The 23,491-nt window shown below is 44.5% G+C and overlaps 5 non-coding genes across 5 annotated transcripts; 4 read left to right on the forward strand and 1 right to left on the reverse strand.

The window, feature by feature from the left end:
• The first annotated feature begins 4,816 nt into the window (after positions 1–4,816).
• On the forward strand, positions 4,817–4,888 carry Trnac-gca (transfer RNA cysteine (anticodon GCA)). The gene has a single exon. It is a non-coding gene; the product is annotated as a tRNA-Cys (tRNA).
• Positions 4,889–6,098: 1,210 nt separating this feature from the next.
• Positions 6,099–6,170, forward strand: Trnac-gca (transfer RNA cysteine (anticodon GCA)). The gene has a single exon. It is a non-coding gene; the product is annotated as a tRNA-Cys (tRNA).
• An 8,204-nt stretch (positions 6,171–14,374) lies between these two features.
• On the reverse strand, positions 14,375–14,446 carry Trnac-gca (transfer RNA cysteine (anticodon GCA)). The gene has a single exon. It is a non-coding gene; the product is annotated as a tRNA-Cys (tRNA).
• Positions 14,447–20,596: 6,150 nt separating this feature from the next.
• On the forward strand, positions 20,597–20,668 carry Trnac-gca (transfer RNA cysteine (anticodon GCA)). The gene has a single exon. It is a non-coding gene; the product is annotated as a tRNA-Cys (tRNA).
• Positions 20,669–22,153: 1,485 nt separating this feature from the next.
• On the forward strand, positions 22,154–22,225 carry Trnac-gca (transfer RNA cysteine (anticodon GCA)). Its single transcript has one exon. It is a non-coding gene; the product is annotated as a tRNA-Cys (tRNA).
• The last annotated feature ends 1,266 nt before the right edge of the window (positions 22,226–23,491 follow it).

Here is a 23,491-nt window from a genome sequence, read left to right on the forward strand (position 1 = left end):
GCCTCTTTGTGGATTTCATATCCTGAATTCCACATTCACCCATTTCCCCATCCCCCCATCTCGGCCCTCTACCCTTGAGACCTTCTGCCACAAAACAAAATGAATTTAAAAGTATACCCCCAAAAAAGAAAGAAAGAAAGAAAGAAAGAAAGAAAGAAAGAAAGAAAGAAAGAAAGAAAGAAAGAAAGAAAAGAAAGCAAAGAAGAAAATCACAGCAAAGTTTGGAAGCTGTATTGTGTCCCAGTGAGTCACACCGTATACCTCTTAGTCTACACATCTTTACTTGTGTTTATTGAAATGAATCATTGGTCTGACTCAGGGCCTCTGGCTTCTGCTATCCTATGAATACTAGACCCTCCCTGGGACTCCTCCTGGGTATCCTGTTGTGGTCCTGTGTCATGGAGATCCTGTAGCTTTGGATCTGCAGACCTGGCCTCTTCACAGTCTCCAGCAGTTCACAGATGAGGTGGGATAACTTATAGCCCTGGTTCAGCTGTCCATCATCATCTCGAGGACCAGTTCTCCAACATAGCTCACCCAGAGCAACAGGCAGAAAGCAAAAGGACCTGTTCTGCTCTCATGCCCTCAGGTCAGGCTCACAGTACTCACCATCAGGGACAGCCAAACTGTTTTCCCAGGAGAGGCTTATGACCTGCTCTCTCAATTGTTACAGTCAGTGGGGGACAGGGCCAGATCCTCAGATCTCATGCCCTGGAGGACAGCTCTTCTGCCTGCTGAAGACAGCAAGGGGGAGGCATACATGGGAGGGACAGGTCAGCTCTCCAGCTCTCATGTCCCTTGGCAGTTCATCTGTACTGCCCACCAAGAGGGTCAGTTCTACCCTGATGACCAATTGAGGTGTAGTTCCAATTCTCCAACTCTCAAGACATCATGATCAGCTCTCCTACCCACCACAGGAAGTGAGGAACAGGGGTGGAGGAAGGTCTTCTCTCCCTCACACATTCCACCATATGGCAGATGAGAGATGGAGTCATATCTCCCATGATGGTTTGTTAGTTTGGGATCCCCTGCACCACCACTCACCAACAGGTTTAGCTCTACTGTGCTGAAAGGTGAGGTGTGCAGGGTCCCTCTCTCCCTGGTACACAGCAGAGCCAGGTTTTAGCCTGTGAGGATGAAGCAAGAGAGCAGAGGGCTGTGGAATGGGAAGAAGCACGTGTTGGTAATGTTCTCCCTCTACAAAAGGCCACTTTTGGTATTTATCTCCTAAGTTCTGGACACATGTTCACCAGAAAGCCAAGGAGGGAGATGATTTATGGTTAGGCTTTCCTTTCTGTTCCCTGGATGTCTGTATGGATGCTGAGCCTGGAAAATCCAGAAAAATTTTCCACCATTGACCTTGCCTTCCCTTTAAGAGCCCAACAGAACCAGAGAACCTCGATATATGCAGGAATGAAGACATTTAATAAGAATAGGAAGGACATGGAGCTTGTAGGAGGAGATGGGAGGCAGCCATCCATCCACATGATGGGCTGACCTGTATCCCCCAGCTCTGCTGAAGAGACAAATGTGATAAAAGGAGGAAACACAGGACTGAGCATAGGTGATGACTCCATGGGTAAGAACATAAACAGACTATGCTGGGGGTACCTGTATTAGAACCAATGACCTCTTAATCTGCAGTCAAATGCTCTGCCCCTGAGCGATGCCCCCTCCCTGTCAGAGATGATTTATAAGTGCCTTTCATCTTCGTAGTCACACTCAATATTCCTACAACTTATGCTTTTTACTTGGCAAGACCAGCACTGCTGCCACCACAAACTCAGCCCAGACAGGCCCCTCTCCAGTCCCCGGTATTTCCCATGTTGTAATGTCAGCACCCCCACACACACACACAGAAACACACATTACAGCCTGAGAGAGAAGCACAGCTGGAGACAGGTGGACATAAGGACTACAAAGGACTTCAGATTTGAATGTTTGATTTCTTAAGGTATATACAAGCTCTTCAGTATGAAGAGACCCTGCCTAACTTCTCGGGGGAGCTATGTGGTATCAGAATGTGAAAGCAACTTTTCATTCTATGGATGGCCTCTGGGGGTAGTTTCAGGGTAGAAATATCTCTTCAGGCCTGAGTGAGTCCTCAAGGAGCTCTGACAGGAGGACACAGGGAGTCAGGGATGCTGAAGCTGTGGCCTCTGCGTGACCTTCAGATCTGTTGTCACTACACAAAGTCATTGCCAAATGTCTAGATAAAAATATGTGACACAATTCAATTATATGGAAAACTTGTTATTATTTTAAAGGAAAAAGTCATAATGCCCTTCCAAATATTCTCTTAATGTTCCTGTCACTCAAAAGGAGCCGTCCTCTAAAGTTTAGCTGTCTCTTCTCTGCCTGTGCCCTTATGTAAACTTCACACAGGGTGGCAGGGATAGCGTCAGTAACTGACTTGCAGATGGAGTATAATTTCCATGGCTTCCTCCATTCTCCCTTTCCCGTTACATTCATGCCCAGCCTTCAGCTGGACGACCGTCTGTGTTTCCATCACGATGATCTGTGAGCCCTGTGTGTAGCTGACGTGTGCCATTCTGAACAGGATGAGGATGTCTGGTAGAAGGTTTGTTTACTGTGAGTTAATGGCAGTCTGATGTCTAAACTGCTTTGTTTCCTTAAACATCTACATCTTCCACCAACCTTGAGTTCTCTGGGAAGTACTTTTCAGAGGAATTTTCCATACATAGATCAACAAACATTGAATATTTCTATTTCTGGTTTCCAGGAGTGACCTGGGCTCCAGAGCCTTTGACCCCAAAGGTCTGCTGCACTGTAAAGACCCTGTGACTTCCTTCACCTTCACCATGACCTACTTCTGTTCCACCATCTCTTTTGTGTGCAAGTCTCTCTTTCCCAGATGCCAAGTTCTGGATGTTTAACAAATTGATATTCTTCTTGTGAGATGGACCCCTCCTGTGAGTTGTTAATAGGAGTGAAATTTCTAGACTTTGCATCCAGGATAAGACCTATAACTCTTCCCACACACTGTACTGATGGTCTGTATATTTAATTTAAATATTTTTTCTTAGAAAAATGTGGCATTTTGATTAGAACTGCCACCATGGAATCTTATATTTAAATGTTTGGACCCTACTCGATGAACTGTTTAGGAAGGATTAGGAGGTGTGACCTTCTTGGAGAAGGTGTCCACATGGAGGGGCTTTGTGGTTACAAATCAGGCCCAGTCCTGCTCTCTGCTCTCTGCTCTCTGCTCTCTGCTTGTGGATCACGTGTAAACTGTCAGTTACTGCTACAGTGCCATGCTGCCTCCCACCACGCTTCCCACCTTGATGATCATGCACTGACTATCTAAAACATTAAGATGTTCCCAATAAATGCTTTATAGGTTCCCATGACCATGGTGTGACTTCATGAGAACAGAACAGTATAGTAACATAGTTTGTGAAACAGTGATAACACAGAACACTAAGTGAGAAATTGATATCAGGACCTGAGTTATTGCTATAACAGACCTGACCATGCTGCCTGTTAGAGGATTCCGGAAGATGAGGGAATTTGGATTAGAAAAGTATTTGGATGCTGAAAGTGGAGCTTAATGGGGCATGCTAACAGGAACTAGGAAAATGGTAGTTCTCAGAGCAATGTGGTTGTAGAGGTTCAGATCAAACAGCTTATGAGAGGAGAAACATTAGTACTCTCATATTTTGGCAAAGAATGTGGCCGTTTGTTGCCCTTGACCAAAATTCTGCCAGAGGCTAAAGTGAAGAGTCTTGGACTGATGTTGCTGGCAGAGGAGATTCCAGGACAGCTTAGTGTTGACTGTCACGTGGTTATTACTGATCACTCTCATGCAGATCTACAATGGAAGAATCAAGAGGACAAAACAGAATACAGCGTGGATGACACTGTTCCCTTGAGTCATCCATCACCTGTGGCGCTTACAATCTTCCTGCCTCCTCTTCAGCATAGAACCCTGAGAATTGAGTGGAGGGGATTGATGAAGGCATCCAATTGTGACCGAGAGTGCCAACATCTCTCACTACGTGTACCTTATCCAGTTGTGTCTCTGTGCTAATTTCCATCCCCTGCAAAGAGAAGCTTCCATGGTGGGGACTGAGTAAAGCACTACCTATGGGTACAGCAGTATGCCATTAGGAGACGGGGTATCGCTATGCTCCTTAGCAGAAAATTAGTAGATTTCATTCAAAGGCCCATATCCAAGCTAGTCTCAGGTTCATGCCCCTGTTAGCAAGATCAGATATGTGTCCCATTGCATGGAATTGTCCTTAGGTCCAATTTTTTTGAAAAGTTGTGGTTATGGTGAGAGCACATTTTTAATCCCAGCACTGGCACCAGAATCAATGGGTCTCTGAGTTTGAGGCCAGCCTGGTCTAAGAGCAAGTTCCACGACCGCATGCACCACACTGAGAAACTGACTCATAAAAAAACTAATAAAAATTATAAATTAAAAGATGTGGTTATTCCCATAACATTCATGTCGTTATTGGACTTATACGTCTTGTAGGCAGGTGGCTGTAATAGGTCACAGGGTTTGTATCTGATGATTACCTTTCTCCTCTAGTGCTGTGTGGAGTACATTACAGCACCATGAATGCTTGTCAATATATAAAGAAGTTGAACACCAGACTAACATCTTCGTCACAGCTGTGAACTAGGATAGGAAGGTGTTGGCATGAGGAGGTGGCAGACAGGATTACAGTTGGCTGAGGGCTGGGACTCACAAGATGAAGTAGATAATAACAGAGTACTAGCAAGTACACGTCAGAGAGTGGCCATACAGGTTCAAAGATGTTTATTAGATATACATGACACAGATGGGGGCATAGCTCAGGGGTAGAGCATTTGACTGCAGATCAAGAGGTCCCCGGTTCAAATCCGGGTGCCCCCTTCCTATGTCTCTTTTAGATACAAGAGACCAAATCTGATACTGGTTAACACAGAAGCAACAAATGTACTGTGTTCCCCTGTGCTCTGTGTTCTGCTCTTGTTCCTGAAAGGAACAAGGAAAGGACTCACTGTGCACCCATGCAGGTCACACTCATGGGTGACACAGGCTGACCTCCCAGGCTCTGAAAGGCTCCTTCACTGCAGGGAGTCAGCATAGAGGAGTCCTATGAAGGTGAGGAGCAGGATTCCTCCTCTGGCAACTTTCCAGAGCCAGCCCCTTGGGAAGTCCCTCCTGAGCCCCCAGAAAGAGACCTTTTTACATGATGATTCCCCCAGCCTGTGCTTTGATTCCTGCTACTTCTAAGGAAAGACTTCGACCACATTTGTCTCCAAATGAGACTAAAACTCTGAGGAAGACGAAAATGACTGACAGCTCTTTGTGTCCTCAACATGGCTGATAGTAACCACAACATAGAAAGTGCCTTGGTGTTTGTTGAGTGAATAAATGATGGTATAAAATAATAGGCATCCTCCTCATATCTTAGCGAACAGGGAAAATTCTTTCCAGGCAAAAGATTTGCACCATTGAAAACTCAGAACCATCACTTCTTGCCTTGGCCACTTAAGGGAAATACGAGTTAAGAGTACTTTCCAGGGCCAGAGCTGAAGTCTTTAACATACTTAAGAGAGAGGGCATTGAAATGGGCTGACTAATTGTTGTAATACGAGCGGCGGGGCTGCGTCCCCGGCACCCGGCCGCCCGCATGGCTAGCTTATGCCCCCAAATAATTACACGGAAACTGTATTCTTTTAAACACTGCCTGGCCCATTAGTTCCGGCCTCTTATTGGCTAGCTCTTACATATTGATCTAACCCATTTCTAATATTCCGTGTAGCACCATGAGCTGGCTTACCAGGGAAGATCTTAACCTGCATCTGTCTGGAGTAGGAGAATCATGGCGACTCACTCACTCGGCTTCTTTCTCCCAGAATTCTGTTTTGTTTACTCCACCCACCTAAAGGCTGGCCAATCAAATGGGCCAAGGCAGTTTCTTTATTAGCCAATGACCTTCCTCCATCAACTAATGCTGGAGAGGAGGAAGTGGAGGGCTGACTTAAGGAAGGAACCAATAGATCTTGAACATATAGAAAGCCTAGATGTGGTGCCAAAGTTGAAGAGGTGCTAATGATACATTCCCTTTCCTATAAGTGGGGGTATAGCTCAGGGGTAGAGCATTTGACTGCAGATCAAGAGGTCCCTGGTTCAAATCCAGGTGCCCCCTTGCTTAAATATGATTTTGGTAGTTAACCAACTACATTCACCTTGGGGAGGACCTCAGTGTAGATAAAAGGTCTCCATTAGGTGCAAGTTCTTTAATAAACTCCAGAACCTCTCTCTCTCTCTCTCTCGCTGAGCCCCATAATACAGAGTAATTTCATGTCTTATGTTTGGATGACTTATCCTCTTCAGAGAACTCTCACCCAAGGACCCAAACACTCACGACTCTGAGTCCACACTTTACCCAAAGCATTAGCACAGTGATCAGAAACTAGAAATGATGGATTGACAGAATACAAGAAAAGTTCCCAGAAAGGAAGATGTGGGGTTGCATCAGGTTTTAACAAGTACTCGATACAGTGGATGACATGTGAATTCAATGACAAATGTCAAAGAAATCTAAGGCCAGAGGGAAGATGTTGCGGGAGGTCCTTCCGCTCCTCCAGCCAATAGCCGCTGAGATACCAGCCCATTGGGGCGTGGTCTCTGTCCCTTTAAAAAAGGTGCCACTTCCCTCCTCGCTCTCACTTACTTCCTGCTCCGCTTCTGGCGACTAGACTCCCTTCCTGATTGCGCAGAGGGCTGTTGTCTGTGATGGTAATCTGTAAGTTTTTTCCCTTTTAAATAAATAACCATTTTATTAATCATAATTCCAAACTGGTGTTTGTGATTTACACCTTTGCCTTCAGGAAGATCTTAAAAACCTAGGCCACAAGGAGCAGGTGAGACACACAGGACTGAAATTGTCATGGTAGTTAACCTTCCAACACCAGTTCTTGAAGCACAACTAATAAAACTTAGAGACAGAAATTGTGGTTCAACCTGAAGATCAGAAAATAAAAGACCCAATACTGTCTGTTACCTCAAACTCATTCTGAAAATGTTGATCCAGCCTCCAGGAAGCCTCAGAATGAGACTGAACCTGAGAACTGTTTCCTCCTATTCTATGATTCTCTCCAGTCTGGGATTAAGGGTTTGAACCACTACTGCCTGGATTCTATGCCAGGCTAGGGCAAGTAGTGGGATTAAAGTTGTGTGCCAGTTTGGCTATTGGGATTAAAGGTGGGTGTCATTGCTGCCTGGTCTGGAAGGCTGGCCAGTGTGGCTGTTTTACTTTTCTATTTTCAGGCAAGCTTTATTATTAAAATTCAGATGAAATGACACTAAAAGTTCTTAACCCTAGAAGAAAATAAGAAACATTTTTGGAGCCGGGCGATGGTGGCGCACACCTTTAATCCCAGCACTTGGGAGGCAGAGGCAGGCGGATCTCTGTGAGTTCGAGACCAGCCTGGTCTACAGAGCTAGTTCCAGGACAGGCTCCAAAGCCACAGAGAAACCCTGTCTCGAAAAACCAAAAAAAAAAAAAAAACCCACAAACATCTTTGGGGTTTTCAGGACACCTGTGACCAACAACTAAAAGGGATGTATCCCATGCCTGGAAATAGATGTTTTATTTGGAAATCTATGGATTCTCAGATGAGCATCATTCCCTGTGTACAATTCCAATTTAAGTTTGGGATTCCAGAGACCCTCCAGGACAATTCAGACTATCGCCATTGCTCTGTATTGCTCACCAGAACTTGCTGAAAAATCCCTGTTGCTGAATACACTACACATATTAGTCACAGAGGGTAGGGACCCAAGTTGATACTGACCAGGAAGCTTCCTCCCTGTTGACTAATTTTAGTTGAGCTGGAAGGTGCTTTACAAATTGTCTTACCCAGCATTGGACTCTGTGAAGTACAATGTAGTGATACTTTATTTGTATTTTAATAAATAAACACTTCCTGAAGATCTAAGAGTAAAACATTCCCACTGGTCAGCCTTACAGATCAGATTATGGTAACACACACCGTTAATCTCAGTAGCTATAATGACACGCACCTTCAATCCTAGTAGCCACACTAGTTGCCACAGAAACTGAGTGGTGCATGCCTTTAATGACAGTTGTGCATGCCTTTAATCCTGCCCTAGACACAGGAGACCACTTTCTACATATAACCCCAGTAGCACAGACAATAAGGGCAACATTGAATAAATGGGACCTCCGAAAACTGAGAAGCTTCTGTAAAGCAAAGGACACTCATTAAGACAAAGAGGCAACCTAGTGATTGGGAGAAGATCTTCACTAACCCCGCACCAGACAAAGATCTGATCTCCAAAATATATAAAGAATTCAAGAAACTAGACTTTAAAATGCTATTCAACCCAATTAGAAAATGGGGCACTGAACTGAACAGAGAATTCTCAACAGAAGAAGTTCTAATGGCCAAAAGACACAAGACCATGCTCAACCTCCTTAACGATCAGGAAAATGCAAATCAAAACAACTTTGAGACACCATCTTACTCCTGTCAGAATGGTTAAAATTAAAAACACCAAGTGAGGATGTGGAATAAGGGGAACACTCATCCATTGCTGGTGGGAATGCAAACTTGTGCAATCACTCTGGAAATCAGTGTGGTGGTTTCTCAGGAAATTTGGGATCAACCTACCCCAGGATCCAGCAATAACACTCTTGAGAATATACCCAAGAGATGCCCTATCATACTACAAAAGCATTTGTTCAACTTTTTTCAAAATTATTTGTAATAGCCAGAACCTGGAAACAACCTAAATGCCCCTCAATGGAAGAAGAATGGATAAAGAAAGTGAGGAATATATACACATTAGAGTACTACTCAGCGGTAAAAAACAATGACTTCTTGAATTTTGCATGCAAACGGATGGAAATAGAAAACACTATCCTGAGTGAGGTAACCCAGACTCCAAAAGATGAATATGGTATGTATTCATAAGTGGATTCTATCCATAAATAAAGGACATTGAACCTATAATTTGTGATTCTAGAGAAGCTAATTAAGGTGAACTCAAAGAAAAACATATAGTTATCCTCCTAGATATTAGAAGTAGACAAGATTGCCAGGCAAAAATTGGGAGTCTGGGGTGGGGGTGGGGTTGGGGTAAGGAGAGATGGGGAGAGAGAAGTGAGAAGGGGAGGATGGGGAGAGCTTGGGGGAATGGGACAGTTGGGATGGAGGAGCAGTGGATATGGGAGCAGGGAAGTATATATCTTAATTAAGGGAGCCATTTTAGGGTTGGCAAGAGACTTGACTCTAAAGGGGTTCCCAGGTGTCCAAGGAGATGTCCCCAGCTTGTTCCTTGGGCAGCTGAGGAGAGGGAGCCTGAACTGGCCCTATACTATAGCCATACTGATGAATATCTTGCATATCACCATAGAACCTTCATCTGGCGATGAATGGAGATAGAGACAGAGACCCACATTGGAGCATTGGACTGAGCTCCCAAGGTCCAAATGAGGAGCAGAAGGAGGGAGAACATGAGCAAGGAATTCAGGACCACGAGAGGTGTGTCCACACACTGAGACGGTGGGGCTGATCTAATGGGAGCTCACCAAGGCAATCTGGACTGAGACTGATGGAGCATGTGATCAAACCGGACTCTCTGAATGTGGCTGACAATGAGGGCTGACTAAGAAGCCAAGGACAATGGCACTGGGTTTTGATTCTACTGCATGTACTGGCTTTGTGGGGGCCTAGTATGTTTGGATATTCACCTTACCAGACCTGGATGGTGGGAGGTGGACCTTGGACTTCCCACAGGGCAGGAAACTCTGACTGCTCTTTGGACTGGAGAGGGAGAGGTAGGGGGAGGGGGAAGGAAATGGGAGGAAGTGAAAATTTTTAATAAAAAATAAAAAACAAGAAAAATCCTGCCCTAGAGAGGACTATAAAATTAGAGGAAATTGCTCTCAACACAGTCTCATTCTGATATTCCAGGAGGCAGGATCACCGTTTCAGACTGAGGTAGAGGTAAGAGCTAGTGGTTGACTGTTTTGCTTTTCTTATCTTCAGGTTGAACCCCAATTTACCTTCCTGAGTTTTTAAAATCATGTTTCATTTGGCACCCATATGGATTCTGACCCCACAACTACTGAGACCAGCTCAAAAGGTCCATGGCTGAAGCTCTCCCACCAACACCCACCTGGCCTGATATCATCAACTAAATGATTTTTTGCCAAAAACCACACTGCAATGGAACTACCCCTTTGGTGGGCAAGCTGCATGCTGACCTGGCAATTTCCTGGAGTTGGGCAAACTTTGTCCCTTTGCTGCTTTCCCTGCCATTTGGGGACTTCCGGTTTGTGTTCCCAGACAACAATTTACTAAAATCTCATAACAAATGTAAGTTCATTTGATCACTAAATAAATCAATAAATTTGAAAGTTATATAATTGCAGACAATATCCCCATAAAGGAATTTAATTACTTTTTTTCTTATATTATGGATGATATATTGCAAGGGTTTATGATTTTTCTGATATATCCATTTATTTGATATTGGGACTTAGCTTTGATTTTTATATTATTTCATAAAAAATGTTATGATAACAGAGCTAAGAATGAGACACTTTTGTAAAAAATACAGTCTTTATGGACTAATAATGAGCAGCTAGCTGACAGGATTTATACTTTCAAACAAAAGTTAGCTGAAAAAAATCAATACCATTGAATAGGATAACATTAATTTGACAGAAAAATTCTATCCATGTCAAAGGGTGCTGACAAATCATCTGAAAGAATTCATACTGTAGAATGACAATCAAAATCTGTTAAATGTTACGATACTTTAGCAGATAGAGTATCTCTCCAGAAATGCACTCTGCATCCATTACAAATAATATCCAAGGATGGGAACTTATCATTAATGGAAAAACTTCATATCTTGGAATCATGCAGAATAAGGATCAGCAGGTATATGAGTCAATGAAATCATTAGAAATATTCACAGGTCAAGAGATTTAGGCTTTTCAAAAGACAGTGGTAAAAATATTTGAAATGATTAAGGAAGTTATCAGAATAGATGAGCAGGGGTTGGTGTAACAAGAAAAGGATATATCATCGCATGTCATGTCAGAGTCAAAGATGACTTACCAAGTGTTTTAGCTACTTATCCAATAATCACCTCTGACAAATCACCCAATACTAAATAACCAAAAGGATTCAGAGAATGTAAATGGAAAGTTATAGGTATGAATGATCTAAAGGAAATAAAGCAAGCACTAGTATCTTATGGATTACATTCACCATTTGTTAGGGAGATGATGAAAACAGGCTTCCAGCAATAAGGCTACCCCACAAAACTGGCTTCAGTTAGTTTCAGCGATCCTGGAGGACAGGCCACAACTACTGTGGAAATGTTACTAGTGAGAAGAGGCAAAAATTTTAGAACAATAGGGAAGAGCAAAAAGATTGGAGGTCTCCCAAGATCAAATTCTTGGCAAGGACACTTATGCTGATCCACAGGATCAAGCTTTTTATGATGAACAGATCTTGTACCTATGCCACACAGCAGCCTTAAGTGCTTGGTACAGGATTCAAGAACTAGGAAAAATAATTGAATCCTGCACTAGGGTTAAACAAGACAGAAGAGAACCCTTGAGTGACTTTTTACAAAGATTAACTAAGGCTGAATAAAAACGTGTAACCAACTCAGAAGCTAGACGGGTACTTATTTAAACTCTGGCTTTTGAAAATGCCGATTTAGAATGCAAAATGATACTTGAACCTTTAAAGATTAGATCAGCACGAATGGATGAATGGACCCTGCATACAAACAACATTCAGACATTTTACTATAATACTGAAGCTTGAGTAGAAAAAGTATTTCCAAACATATAAAGAGACATCAAAATTCCAAATTCTTTAATTGTGATAGAATATGACATCTGTGGAGGGATTGTAGACAAGGCATTCCAAGGAGTAAGGTCTCTTCTAGGAATGACAAAAATAGAAGGTCTCTACCTTCTGGATCATGTAAAAGACATGACAAGTGCCAACATTATATCAATGAAGGTAGATCATAAAAAGACAAACAAGGCAACATGATACCATCAGGAAATGCCTTGGGGGACCTCTCCCAGGAACCCAGGTCAAACACTGTCCAATCATTTCCAGTCACAGTGGAGAATATGTATCACCAGGAAAATTTAAAAATTCAATGCCTGCTTTGAAAAAAAACCATAATGTTCCAGATGATGGATTAAACATCAAGGATAAATAAAAAATTCCAATAAAAAATATGAAACATATATTTGGGCATGCTGTGGGACAATGGGTTGTACCCTGTCACTTGTATTTTAAATAAACACTGATTGGCAAGTAGCCGGGCAGAAAATAGAGTCAGGTTGACCAGCAAGAACTAGAGGCAGGGCAATGAGAACTGTCAGACCTCATCTTCTGGTTTATTTGAAGTAGAGTCCATCTTATTGCTTGAAACGGAGATACATACTCCAAGTACCCCAGCCATGAGCTTTCAGAAAGATTCTCCTGACTCCAACTTTTGTATTTCCTTAGGAATCCTAGTATTGTGTGTCACACTAGATTTTCAGGGTTGTGCAGAGCAAGGGCTAATACCTGCTGAGCCATCTCTCTAGACAGCTTGTGATCATTCTCTCTCTCTCTCTCTCTCTCTCTCTCTCTCTCTCTCTCTCTCTCTCTCTCTCTCTCTCTCGACTTTCGAGAAAAGGTGTCTGGGAATAGCTCTGACTGTCCTGGAACTAACTCTTTAGACCAGGCTGGTCTCTAACTACAGAGATTCACCTGTCTCTGCTTCCCTTCCTGCTGAAAGGAAAGGTGTTCACCACTATTGTCCAGCAACATTGTGGTAATTTGGATATTGTTTTCATTTTTGGTTTTATGCAATCTTAGTTACTTTGAAGAAATAACTGTGGACTCTGTAGAGTGCTGAGGGGCTACATGCTTCTTCTGTGTTCTCAGGAAAGACTGCAGGCCTTGAAGCTGTCCATGGTACAACTTGGAGTCGAGAGCTGTCAGGCTCTGCTTCACCCCACACAAAGCTCTGTAGCAAATGCTGTTTATGAGAAGTTTGAGCGCTGGAGAGATGGCTCAGTGGTTAAGAGCATTGCCTGCTCTTCCAAAGGTCCTGAGTTCAATTCCCAGCAACCACATGGTGGCTCACAACCATCTGTAATGAGGTCTGGTGCCCTCTTCTGGCCTGCAGGCATATATGCAGACAGAATATTGTATGCATAAAAAGTAAATAAATATTAGGCGGGGAAGAGGCAGAAATCTTTAATGATTAAATAAATTAATTAATTAATAAAAAATAAATAAAAATAAAAAAACAAAATCAAAAAAAAAGAAGTTTGAAACTTTTGTTGGAACTTTGTTCTGTGGAATGAAACTTAAAATTTTGAAACATGTCTGCCATGCCAGAGATCATGATCATTTAATAGAAGTGCCAGCGAATGGCTACCATAGGATGTGCACCAAACCAAAAAATAGCCTGGATTCCAGGAGGCTGTGTGCTTTAACACCACATTTGGGGTCTCCAGAGCTGAACAAATGGAGTTCTCCAGTTAAGGCAGAAAAATCACCTTGCTCTTTAACCCTTGTCTTTAGGGTCATTGCCCACTGCCCACCCAAGTTGTGTACCAGCTCCCATACATGGTTCTACACACAAATACTGGTTCTTTCTACTGAAACTGCCATACCCCGGGATAAAATGATAAAATGCCAACACGGGAGGCAAGTAAGGGAAAAAAGAGTTTCTGTTAGCTCACAATTTCAAGATACGGTCACTTATTTGAGTGAGGTCAAGTCAGCAGGAACTTTACACTCTTAGTCACATCACATCTACCCTTAACAGCAGAGAAGAATGAATGCATGCATGCTCGTTAGTGCTGAGCTCACTTTCTACACTCACACTGTCCAGGATCCCTGCCTAGGGAACAGTGCTGTGTCCTCATGCATCAATGGACTTAACCATTAAGACAATCCCCTACTGACAGGAACACAGACCAACCTGATCTAGACACTGTATCCTTCATGGAGACGTCATTTCCAAGGTGATTCTACATTGTGTCAAACTGACAATTAAAACTAAGTATTCAGTTAGATGAGGATGAGAGAAAGAATCGAGATGGGGAAAACATGAAGGTAGAGAGGACTCAGCACAGGTCAGAGGTCAGCTGTGTGCGTTGTACTAATGTACTTTGGGGGTTCCAGCCTTTGGGTTCATGGGTGATTATAATGTAACTGAGAATGAAACCCACAGAAGTAAATGGCACATTGAAGCTCTACTTCCAGAAACCTCAGCTAATGAAGACTTTCTAATCTCATGACCTTCCTGCCTAAGATGCAGTAACCAGATTCCAAAAAAGTAAGGGGGCACCTGGATTTGAACCAGGGACCTCTTGATCTGCAGTCAAATGCTCTACCCCTGAGCTATACCCCCACTGGTACCAGTGTACCCAATTAATACATTTCATCTGTGTGGTGATAAATTCTGACTATAAAGTTAAATTACAGGTCCTCTCAGACCTACTTTCCAGAAGCAGCCAGACCTGACTGGTGAGACACCTTCCTCAGCTCTGAAACCCTCTAGGTCCATCTCTTTGTTTCTTTATTCTTCTCTCATACAATGCTCCTGACTGCAGCCTTTCCTTTCTCCACTCTTCCTAGTACTCCTAACCTCCCTGTTCTCCCAGACCCACTGAACCTCTGTTTCCTTTCAGAAAAGAGCAGGACTCTTAAGGATATCAACTGAATATGAGGCAATCAGACTAAGATCAAACCCTCATATCAAGGCTGCACGAGGCAACCCAGTAGGAGAGAAAGGATCTCAAGTGCAGGGGAAAGAGTCAGAGACACCCCTACTCCCACTGTTAGGAGTCCCACAAAAACCCCAGCTAAACTACCATATCATACAGGCAGAGGCCTTAGCATAGACCCAGGCAGGCTCTGTGATGGTTGCTCCAGTATATGTGAACGCATATGAGCCCTACGTAGTGGATTCTATGGGCCTTGTATACTGATGATCTCAAATATTCTGGCTTCCGCAATCCTCCTCCCACTCTTCCTTGGAGTTCTCTTGCTAGGTTATGTTGTTGTTGTTGTTGTTTTGACTTTTTACTGCCTCTTTGTGGATTTCATATCCTGAATTCCACACTCACTCATTTCCCCATCCCCTAATCTCTGCCCTCTACCCTTGAGACCTTCCCCCACAAAACAAAATGAATTAAAAAGTATACCCCCAAAACAGAAAGGAAGGAAGGAAGGAAGGAAGGAAGGAAGGAAGGAAGGAAGGAAGGAAGGAAGGAAGGAAGGAAGCAAAGAAGAGAATCACAGCATAGCATGGAAGCTGTATTGTGTCCCAATGAGTCACACCGTATACATCTTACTCCATACATCTTTACTCATGTTTATTGAAATGAATCATTGGTTTGACTCGGCCTCTGCTCCTGCTGACCTACCAATACTGGTCCTCAGTGGGACTCCTCCTGGTTATCCTGTTGTGGTCCTGTGTCATGGAGATCCTGTAGCTTTGGATCTGCAGACCTGGCCTCTGCACAGTCTCCAGCAGTTCACAGATGAGGTGGATGTTGAACAGCCCTGGTTCAGCTGTCCATCAACATCTCGAGGACCAGCTCTCCAGCATAGCCCCAGTTAGCTAATCTAGTGCAGCAGGCAGCAATAAGCAGGACCTGTTCTCCTGCTCTCATGCCCTCAGGTCAGGCTCACAGTACTCACCATCAGGGACAGCCAAACTGTTTTCCCAGGTGAGGCTTATGACCTGCTTCCTCAATTGTTACAGTCAGTGGAGGACAGGGCCAGATCCTCAGATCTCATGCCCTGGAGGACAGCTCTTCTGCCTGCTGAAGACAGCAAGGGGGAGGGCATACTTCCCTCACCCAATCCACCACATGGCATACAAGGGAGGGACAGATCAGCTCTCCAGCTCTCATGCCCCTTGGCAGCTCACCTGTACTGCCTGCCAAGGGGGCAAGCTCTACTTTGCTGCCACATTAAGGTGTAGTTCCAATTCTCCAACTATCATGACCTCAGGGTCAGCTCTCCTCCCCACCACAGGAAGTGAGCGGTAGAGGTGGAGTAAGGTCTTCTCTCCCTCACACACTCCACCACATGGCAGATGAGGGGTGGGGCCATATTCCTATGCTTACAAAGATGAGATTTCCCTGAACACACAGCTCTACTGTGTTGCCCTGGTGAGGTATGCAGCGTTCACTCTTCTGAGTGCTGCAGCCAGTGAGGGTCAGGGTCAGCTCTCCCACTCTGGTGCTCCCAGGACCAGGTTTCTTACCTGGAATAAATACAGAGGTGCAAGGGGTGAATGGGATATCTCTGCCTCACCCATGTCACTGAATGGCAGATAGTGGGGCTAGCTCTCCTTTCACACCTTATGGGTGGCTCATCTGTACCCCCACCATAGGGACAACCCTCCTGTGCTGTCCAGGACAGGTACAGGGCCCACTTTCCTGAGTGCTGCAGCTGGTGAGGAGCATGGCCAGTTCTCTCCAGTGCTGTAGTAGGTGAAGACAGTACCTACTCTGTATAGTCCCATCCTCTCTGGTTTGGTGACAATAGGAGCCACCACGGACCTCACCAGAGATCTCACTGCAGCAGGACTGGCCCATCCTTGATGAGCATCATCAGCCAAGGAAATTAGAGGAGCAGTCTGCAGACCTGAGCCCATTTCACCAGGCTCTCCTGGGTCAGCTCCTGAGCTGCCAACAGCCTTCAACCTAGGCCTCCATCACCCTCTCCTCCTTCCCTGAAGACAGAGTGGGCTGTCACTCAAGGTTCTCACAGGGCCCAGCAGGCACTGGAGCAGTAACACTGCAGGTCCCTCTCTCCCGGGTACAGCAGCTGAGCCGGGCTTTAGCCTTTGAAGATGAAACAAGAGAGCAGAGGGCTATGGAATGGGAAGAAGCTCATGTCCACCCTCCACAGAGAGGCTGATTTTGTATTTGTCTCCTTAGTTCTGGTGAACTTAGTTCTGAACATGTCCAGAATGACAAGGAGGGAGATGATTTATGGTTAGGCTTTCCTTTCTGTTCCCTGGACACTGGAGTCTGTATGGATGCTGAGCCTGGAAAATCCAGAAGAATTTTCCACAAGACCGCGAGGAGTGCACCCACACACTGAGACAATGGGGATGTTCTATCAGGAACTCACCAAGGCCAGCTGGCCTGGGTCTCAAAAAGCATGGGATAAAACCGGACTCGCTGAACATAGCGAACAATGAGGACTACTGAAAACTCAAGAACAATGGCAATGGGTTTTTAATCCTACTGCATGTACTGGCTTTGTGGGAGCCTAGGCAGTTTGGATGCTCAACTTACTAAACCTGGATGGAGGTGGGTGGTCCTTGGACTTCCCACAGGGCAGGGAACCCTGATTGCTCTTAGGGCTGCTGAGGGAGGGGGACTTGGTTGGGGGAGGGGGAGGGAAATGGGAGGCGGTGGCGGGGAGGAGGTAGAAATCTTGAATAAAGAAATAAATAAATTTAAAAAAATAAAAAATAAAATAAAATAAAAGAATTTTCCACCGTAGTCCTTGCCTTACCTTTAAGAGCCCAACAGAACCAGAGAAACTCGATATATGCAGGAGTGGAGACATTTAATAAGAATAGGAAGGACATGGATTTTGTAGGAGGAGATGGGAGGCAGCCGTCCATCCACATGATGGGCTGACCTGTAGCTCCCAGCTCTGCTGAGGAGCATAAATGTGATAAAAGGAGGAAACATAGGACTGAGCATAGGTGATGACTCCATGGGAGAAAACATAAACAAATAGACTATGGTGGGGGCACCTGTATTAGAACCAACGACCTCTTGATCTGCAGTCAAATGCTCTACCCCTGAGCTATGCCTCCTCCCTGTCAGAGATGATTTATAAGTGCCTTTCATCTTCATAGTCACACTCAACATTCCTACAACTTATGCTTTTTACTTGGCAAGACCAGCACTGCAGCCACCACACACTCAGTCCAGACAGGCCCCTCTCCAGTCCCCAGTATTTTCCATATTGTAATGTCAGCACCCCCCCACACACACACACAAGCACACATTACAGCCTGAGAGAGAAGCACAGCTGGAGACAGGTGGACATAAGGACTACAAAGGACTTCAGATTTAAATGTCTGCTTTCTTCAGTTATATACAAGCCCTCCAGTATGAAGAGACCCTGCCTAACTTCTCGGGGGAGCTATGTGGTGCCAGCATGTGAAGACATCTTTCCATTCTATGGATGACCCCTGAGGGTAGTTTCAGGGTAGAAATATTTCTTCAGGCCTGAGTGAGTCATGAAGGAGCTCTGACAGGAGGACACAGAGAATCAGAAAATGCTGAAGCTGTGGCCTCTGCGTGACCTTCAGATCTGTTGTCACTACACAGAGTCATTGCCAAATGTTTATATAAAGATATGTAGCAGAATTCAATTATTTTGAAAACTTGTTATTATTTTAAAGGAAAAAGTCATAATGCCCTTCCAAATATTCTCTTAATGTTCCTGTCACTCAAAAGGAGCGTCCTCTAAAGTTTAGCTTTCTCTTCTCTGCCTGTGCCCTTATGTAAACTTCACACAGGGTGGCAGGGATAGCGTCAGTAACTGACTTGCAGATGGATATAATTTCCATGGCTCCCTCCATTCTCCCTTTCCCGTTACATTCATGCCCAGCCTTCAGCTGAACGACCGTCTATGTTTCCATCACGATGATCTGTGAGCCCTGTGTGTAGCTGACGTGTGCCATTCTGAACAGGATGAAGATGTCTGGTAGAAGGTTTGTTTACTGTGAGTTAATGGCAGTCTGATGTCTAAACTGCTTTGTTTCCTTAAACATCTACATCTTCCACCAACCTTGAGTTCTCTGGGAAGTACTTTTCAGAGGAATTTTCCATAGATGGATCAACAGATAACGAACATTTCTATTTCTGGTTTCCAGGAGTGACCTGGGCTCCTGAGTTTTGCCCCCAAAGGTCTGCTGCATTGTAAAGACCCTGTGACTTCCTTCACCTTCGCATGACCTGCTTCTGTTCCACCATCTCTTCTGTGTGGAAGTCTCTGGAATGTTTAACAAATTGACGTTCCTTTTGGGAGATGAACCCCTTCTGTGAGTTGTTAATAGGAGTGAAATTTCTAGCCTTTGTATCCAGGATAAGACCTATAACTCTTCCCACACACTGTACTGATGGTCTGTATATTTAATTTAAATATTTTTTCTTAGAAGAATGTGGCATTTTGATTAGAACTGCCACCATGGATTCTTATATTTAAATGTTTGGACCCTACTCAATGAACTGTTTAGGAAGGATTAGGAGGTGTGACCTTCTTGGAGAAGTGGTCCACATGGAGGGTCTTTGTGGTTACAAATCAGGCCCAGTCCTGCTCTCTGCCCCCTGCTTGTGGATCACGTGTAAACTGTCAGTTACTGTTCCAGTGCCATGCCTGCCCACCTCCCATCATGTTTCTCACCTTGATGATCATGGACTGACTCTCCAAAACCATAAGATGCTCCCAATAAATGCTTTATAGGTTCCATGACCATGTTGTGACTTTATGGCAATAGAACAGTATAGTAACATAGTTTGTACAACAGTGATAACACAGAACACTAAGTGAGAAATTGATATCAGGACCTGAGTTATTGCTATAACAGACCTGACCATGCTGCCTGTTAGAGGATTCCGGAAGATGTGGGGACTTTGGATTAGAAAAGTATTTGGATGCTGTAAGTGCAGCTTAATGAGCCATGCTAACAGGAACTAGGAAAATGGTAGTGCTCAGTGCAATGCGGTTGTAGAGGTTCGGCTTATGCAGCTTTCAAGATGAGGAAAATTAGTACTCTCATATTTTGGCAAAGAATGTGGCCACTTGTTGCCCTTGACCAAAATTCTGCCAAAAGCTTAAGTGAAGAGTCTTGGACTGATGTTGCTGGCAGAGGAGATTCCAGGACAGCTTAGTGTTGACTGTCACGTGGTTATCACTGATTCTTATGCAATGGAAAGAATCAAGAAGGCAAAACAAAATACAGCATGGATGACAGTGTTCCCTTGAGTCATCCATCACCTTTGGCTCTAACAATCTTTCAGAAGCAATGGATCTCTGAGTTCAAGGCCAGCCTAGTCTAAAGACCAGGTTCCAGGACTGCAAGCACCACACAGAGAAAGCCTGTCTGTTTAAAAATAATAATAATAATAATTATAAATTAAAAGATGTGGTTATTCATATAACATTCATGTCATTATTAGACTCATATGTCTTGTAGGTAGGTGGCTATAATAGATAAAAAACAGGGTTTGTATCTGATGATTACCTTTCTCCTCTGGTGCTGTGTGAAGTACCTTACAGCACCATGAACGCTTGTCAAAATGGATAAAGAAGTTGAACACCAGCCTAACATCTCCATCACAGCTGTGAACTAGGATAGGAAGGCGTTGGCATGAGGAGGTGGCAGACAGGATTACAGTTGGCTGAGGGCTAGGACTCACAGGATAAAGTAGATAATAACAGAGTACTAGCAAGTACACGTCAGAGAGTGGCCATACAGGTTCAAAGATGTTTATTAGATATACATGACACAGATGGGGGCATAGCTCAGGGGTAGAGCATTTGACTGCAGATCAAGAGGTCCCCGGTTCAAATCCGGGTGCCCCCTTCCTATGTCTCTTTTAGATACAAGAGACCAAATCTGATACTGGTTAACACAGAGGCAACTGATGTACTGTGTTCCCCTGTGCTCTGTGTTGTGCTCAGGACTGGATTCTGTTCTCTTTACTGAGAGGAACAAGGAAAGGACCCACTGTGAACCCATGCAGGTCACACTCATGGGTGACACAGGCTGACCTCCCAGGCTCTGAAAGGCTCCTTCACTGCAGGGAGTCAGCATAGAGGAGTCCTATGAAGGTGAGGAGCAGGATTCCTCCTCTGGCAACTTTCCAGAGCCAGCCCCTTGGGAAGTCCCTCCTGAGCCCCTAGAAAGAAACCTTTTTACATGATGATTCCCCCAGCCTGTGCTTTGATTCCTGCTACTTCTGAGGAAAGACTTGGAGCACATTTGTCTCCAAATGAGACTAAAACTCTGAGGAAGACGAAAACGACTGACAGCTCTTTGTGTCCTCAACATGGTCATGAGTGACCACAACATAAGAAGCTATATGGTGTTTGTTGAGTGAATAAATGATGGTATGAAATAAAGGGTATCCTCCTCATATCTTAGAGAACAGGTAAAATTCTTTCCAGGCAAAGGATTTGCACCATTGAAAACTCAGAACCATCACTTCTTGCCTTGGTCAATCAAGGGAAATTAGGAGTGTACTTAAAGAAAATACGAGTTAAGAGTCCTTTCCAGGGCAAAAGCTGAAGTCTTTAACACACTTGAGAGAGAGGGCATTGAAATGGACTGACTAATGCTGGAGAGGAGGAAGTGGAGGAGGAAGTGGAGGGGGAAGTGGAGGAGGAGGTGCAGAGGGAAGTGGAGGAGGAGGAAGTGGAGGAGGAAGTGGAGGGGGAAGTGGAGGAGGAAGTGGAGGAGGAAGTGGAGGGGGAAGTGGAGGAGGAAGTGGAGGGGGAAGTGGAGGAGGAAGTGGAGGGGGAAGTGGAGGAGGAGGAAGTAGAGGGGGAAGTGGAGGAGGAGGAAGTGGAGGAGGAAGTGGAGGGGGAAGTGGAGGAGGAAGTGGAGGGGGAAGTGGAGGAGGAAGTGGAAGGGGAAGTGGAGGGGGAAGTGGAGGAGGAGGAAGTGGAGGGGGAAGTGGAGGAGGAGGAAGTGGAGGGGGAAGTGGAGGAGGAAGTGGAGGGGGAAGTGGAGGAGGAGGAAGTAGAGGGGGAAGTGGAGGAGGAGGAAGTGGAGGAGGAAGTGGAGGGGGAAGTGGAGGGGGAAGTGGAGGAGGAAGTGGAGGAGGAGGAAGTGGAGGGGGAAGTGGAGGGGGAAGTGGAGGAGGAGAAAGTGGAGGAGGGAAGTGGAGGAGGGAAGTGGAGGGGGAAGTGGAGGGGGAAGTGGAGGGGGAAGTGCAGGGCTGACTTTAGTGAAAATCTTGCCAGGTCAAGATCTAAAGGAGGAACCAGTAGATCTTGAACATATAGAAAGCCTAGGTGTGTTGCCAAGATTGAAGAGGTAACAATGGCATATTCCTTCCCTATAAGTGGGGGTATAGCTCAGGGGTAGAGCATTTGACTGCAGATCAAGAGGTCCCTGGTTCAAATCCAGGTGCCCCCTTGCTTAAATATGATTTTGGCAGTTAACCAACCACATTCACCTTGGGGAGGACCTCAGTGTAGATAAAAGGTCTCCATTATGTGCGAATTCTTTAATAAACTCCAGAACCTCTCTCTCTTGCTGAGACGCATAATACAGGGTAATTTCATGTCTTACATGGGGATGATTTAGCCTCTTAAGAGAACTCTCACCCAAGGACCCAAACACTCACAACTCTGAGTCCACACTTTACCTGCATTAGCACAGTGATCAGAAACTAGAAATGATGGATTGACAGAATACAAGAAAAGTTCCCAGAAAGGAAGATGTGGGGTTGCATCAGGTTTTAACAAGTACTTGACACAGTGGATGACATGTGAACTCAGTGGCAAATGTCAAGGAAATCTAAGGCCAGAGGGAAGATCTTACAAACCTAGGCCACAAGTGGGGAAGCAGCCCCGCCGCTCCCACTACAACAGAGTGGTGCCTCAATGTGATTAACTAATGCCACGTAAAACCTGAGAGGGCTTAAAAAGGAGAGAGAGAGAGAATTTAAGACAACTTTTTGCTATTTGTGGGTTGCGTGCCCCAAAGAAATTGTCCTGACTCAGCAGCAGGAAAAAACTGACTGTTTTAAAATACCGGCTTTCTGGGCTGTGCCGCCATCGCGATCTCTGTCTGGCTCCTGCGGGATACAGAGCTTTTGAATGGAGCATTTGGAGTAAAGTGCTATGGCTTGCTTGATGGCAATGTGGACTGCTGTGTGCCTGGAACTGTGTGTGGCTCAGGGGCACCAAATGACTCTGAGGCAGGAGCAGCTCAGCTCCACCTTGCTGAACTTTGCTGGTCTCAGGCAGGAACTACCGTAATTATCATAACAACAGCGCAGTTAAGGTTTAGACTGGCAGTAAACAGGCAGTACCGTATTACCCCTACATGGTACAACTTAAGTTTTTAAGAAGTGTTTAACATTTTAAGAAAAGCTCCTGGAGAGTAAAGAAATTACAGATTCACAATAGGACAGATTCAGACCACTAAATGGATCACAATGTTAGATGAGTGTACATAGGCTTGAGATAGAAAAAAGAGAGAGAGAATAAAGTTAATGTCCTTTAAAAAAAAAAAGGTAAAGTCTTTAAAGAGACAGAGTATAGATAGTTATAGATTAAAAAAGAAATAAAGAAAAATAAGCCACGTAACAATGGAAAATTCACAGAGAGTTTGGATTATGTACATTGTGTTTTCTTTAAAATTTTTGACTGTGAAGGAGCTAAGTACAAAGAGACA

Source organism: Chionomys nivalis, chromosome 1 (assembly GCF_950005125.1).
Source record: "Chionomys nivalis chromosome 1, mChiNiv1.1, whole genome shotgun sequence".
NCBI lineage: Eukaryota > Metazoa > Chordata > Mammalia > Rodentia > Cricetidae > Chionomys > Chionomys nivalis.